Below are 4,192 nucleotides of genomic sequence, written 5' to 3'. Positions count from 1 at the left end.
CTGTGTCACTTCCTCCTTTAGGAGTGCAGGCACAGGGCTCTTCTCAAGACTGTGGCACAGCAGGGACAAGCAAACTCGGATTGATTCTCCTGTCCTCAGCAATGGCCCGCCCCTGAGGTTGGGCCCATTGCTCCAAAGGCCCATGAAGCCAAGGCTGGAGAAGCCCTACTTCAGGCATCGGATCCAGCCTCTGTCGGTCAAAGGAAGGGAGGTCCTGCCAGCATCTTCTCCCATGGACATGTGTCAGACTCAGCCTGAATGGCCATGTGCTTCTTCTCCCATGCACGTGTGTTGGACTCAGCATGCTTCATCGAAGCTCCCAGGCAAGGTTATATCAGGCAGAAGGCTGCATCATGCAGTGGCTGGATCAGGATCCCTCAATGTGGTGTCCTCTAGATGGTCTGAATTACAGCTCCCATCATCAGTGATCACTGGTCATGCTGTTTAGCACTGATGCGAGTTGTAGTCTAAAACATCTGAAGTGTGTATGGTTTGGGAAAGCTCAGCTGGAGTTTCAGAGTGGGAAGTGGGGAGTCTCAAGTGCAAACATTCTCTTGGCCCTTGAAACTCATTGGGTAGCTTTGGGCCAATCAAGATGGGCCTGATCCAGTGTTGCTTGCTTCTGCCAGGGTACCATCCTCTCAGTGCTGGTAATGCACCCATCAGTAGAAGGGGGCAGGACAAGGTGATTCTTACTGAGAACAGGACCTGCCTGCCCTTTCATAGCAAAAGTAGCCTGGCTGTTGTGACTTCCAAAGCCAAGATGTAGGATGGGGCTGCCAGCTAAAGATACAGAGACTTTGCAATCTACATCAGGTCCACTGTTGGCCCTGCTGCTTCTGCAGTCATGGAAGTTTTGAGAGTCTGTGTGCAGGGATCGCCTTTGTTTGGCTGACCTTGTTAGCATAACCCACCTGGATGAACCCATGTCTCATTCTCCAGAAACTCATTCATGGACAATATTTTCATATTTCATGTAGGAAGCCTGGAGGCAGAGCTATTGCCTCTTATGTATTGGACAGCAGGGATGGGCAGCAAGTAAATCTCCCGTTACTCAGCTCCCAGCTTTTGTGACCATTGGTCATACTGGCAGGGGCTTTTGGGAGCTGAAGCCCAGAACATCTAGAGATCTAACTTCTGCCCACCCTGATTATACAGCCCCTTTCTTAAATGTAGAACTCAAACAATATTAACGTGGATGCACATCTATAAAATTGCTCTTTTTAATCTTTCCCCTTTCCCCACCTTTTGTTCTCCATTTAAGTAAAGCACTGTTTGAAACCTTTAATGACTACACACAGAAAGAGAGTGAGGGAAGAAATCTAATAAAAATGTGCTGTATGTGTTTTAAGCCACGTTGGCATTTTATATAGTTAGAAAATGAATGTAACACCACAAAATACTTTGAAGATGCCAGAAATCAAGTGACATAATCTTTGCAGGACATCTAAGCATTGGGCCACTTAAAGTGCATGGATTCATATCCCACGTGTAACTGCGCCTGAATAAAGGTATGTGTATATTTGTGAGTTCTCAGGCCCTGACCCAAACTCAAGAGTGGAATGTGTGTCTAAATGAACTTCTCAGAAGGAAATTTGTTTTCTACTTTGCCCAGTAGAAAACAAAAAAGAAATGGAGAAGGTCCTACATTATGAGTTGAACAGGTGTAGGAAATCAATAGAATCTGACTCTTGCTATGGGTGGGCAGAGAAGGAAAGGCATTTGTACAGCATCAATGTATGAGCTCACCCTTAAAGGGGGATACGAAGCAAGGAGATGTCAGTGCTCCAAGGGATATAGAGTGCATCTTGTTGAAGGAAGGGCCAATACAGGTTGTGTCACTGTCCTTCTCTGTCCTAGTGGCCCACACAAAAGCGTCCTTGAATTTCTCGGTCTGAGGATACCCCACCACATTTTAGAACAAGGGTAGTGCATTGGCTAAGTGCTGGAGAAAAGCCTTACCATCCGCTGGCAGCTGCAGTCGCAACCTGTGGGACGAAGCTAGGCCCTACCTAACGGAGAAGGTACTAAGGGATGGAGGGAAGAAGCCAGCAACAAGCAGGCAGCCTTCATGCAAAGTTGCCGTGAAAACCAGCCTGTGCCCTGTTAGAAGACCAACCAACTACTGCAGCCTGCATTTCAGTCTGAATCTCTCCACATGGCCGTTAGGTGGCAGTGTATAGGGAACTCATAGAAACAGAACGAGTCAGAAGGGGCCTCCCGGGCCATCTAGTCTGACCTCCGGCACCAGCCGGCTCTGCTCACGACATGCCCACCATGTGCATGTCCAGCCTATCTTTGAATATCCACACCGATGGGGCCTCAACGACCTCTCGTGGAAGCCCATTCCACACCCTCGGGGTCCTAACTGTCAGGAAATGCTTCCTGGCATCCAAATGGAACCTTGGCTCCCTGAGTTTTGCTCTGTTGGAGCGCGCCCTGCCTTCCTCTGCAGGGGAGAACAGGTCTCTACCCATCTCCGTGTGACATCCCCTCACATACCCGTATGTTGCCATCATATCCCCTCTGAGTCTCCTCTTCTCCAGGCTGAAGAGACCCAGTTCCCTCACAGTCTCGCCTCATACGGCATCCCCTGCAAACCGGCCACCAACCTTGTGGCCCCACGCTGCACTGACTCCAACCTGGCTATATCCTTTCTGTAATGAGGGGCCCAAAACTGAACACAATACTCCAATTGCGGGCGCACCAGAGTCATGTAGAGTGGTAGTAATACTGCTCTCGATCTAGAAGCCACACTACTGGATATGCAACCAAGGGTGGTGTTCACCCTCTTGACCACTGCATCACACTGCTGACTCATGTTTAGCCTGCAGTCAACCAGCACCCTGATGTCCCTTTCACAAGTGCTGCTCTCCAGCCACTTGTCCCCTAACCTGTACTTATGACACCTATTCCTATGCCCCAAGTGCAAGACCTTGCACTTATCCACATTGAACGCCATCCTGTTGTCTCCTGCCCACTTCCATAGTCTGTCCAGATCCTTTTGTATCTGGAATACCTGCTCCTCAGTTGTGGCCACTGCTCCAGTTTTAGTGTCGTCTGCGAATTTGATCAGCAGACTGCTCACCCCTTTGTCCATGTCATTTATGAAAAGATTAAACAGGATCGGCCCCAGGACAGAGCCCTGGGGGACCCCGCTTGTCACAGCCACCATCCCGATGATTCCCCACTAATGGTTACCCTCTGCTTTCAGTCAGTCAACCGTGCCCTAATCCACCGGACAGGGCTTTGGTGTATCCCAAAACTCCTCCACCAGTTTTTCCACCAGGATATTATGGGGCACTTTGTCAAAGGTCTTGCTGAAATCCAGGTAAACCACATCCACTGCATCCCCGCCATCTAGCTATCTCAAAACCATGTAGAATTTCACAAGGTGTGTCTGGCAGGACCTGTTTTTGCGGAAGCCGTGTTGCACGGCTGCCAGCCTCCCTTCCCTATCTAGCATCACTAGAACTCTCTCTATTATGAGCCTTTCCATTGTTTTTCCTACAATGGACGTAACGCTAACTGGTCTGTAATTCCCTATGTCCCTTCTACTACACTTTTTGAAAATTGGGACCACTGACACCACCCTCCAGTCCTCTGGAACTTCACCTGTTCTCCACGAGGCCTCAAAAATGGAGGCCAGTGGGCGTGAGAGAACCCCTGCCAACTCTCTAAGTACTCTCGGGTGTAATCTGTCAGGCCCTGGTGCCTTTGTAATGTCCAATGCCCTCAGGAGCCCCTCAATTACGAGGGGGGGGGGGTGATTCTAATCTGTGCCGCTAAGTCCCCAGCCTCATCTAATCTCCTGTGCGGATATCCCCCGTCCTGCTTTGGGGAGAACACAGAGGCAAAATAGTCATTCAGGATCTGTGCCTGTTCCTTCATATCAGCCACTGGATCTCCTTCCTCCTTATTCAGTGGTCCCACCACTTGTCTCCCCTTCCTCTTCCTATTTACATGCTGAAAAAAGCCCTTTTTGTTGCTCTTGCTATTCTTGGCAAGTCTCAGCTCATAATCAGCCTTAGCCTTGCAAAGAATCCTTCTGCAATGGGCCTCCTCCTCCCGGTATACCCTTTTGTCTATTTGCCCCAGTATCCATTTCCTACAGAGGTTCCTCTTTCGTCTAATCCCTCTAACCACCTCCTTTCGCATCCATGGCGGCACTCTCCTCCACCTCCCCACCTTA

This window comes from Varanus komodoensis, unplaced genomic scaffold (genome assembly GCF_004798865.1).
Source record: "Varanus komodoensis strain SLA01 unplaced genomic scaffold, ASM479886v1 scaffold22, whole genome shotgun sequence".
NCBI lineage: Eukaryota > Metazoa > Chordata > Lepidosauria > Squamata > Varanidae > Varanus > Varanus komodoensis.
Note: the sequence above shows the minus strand (reverse complement) of the source record.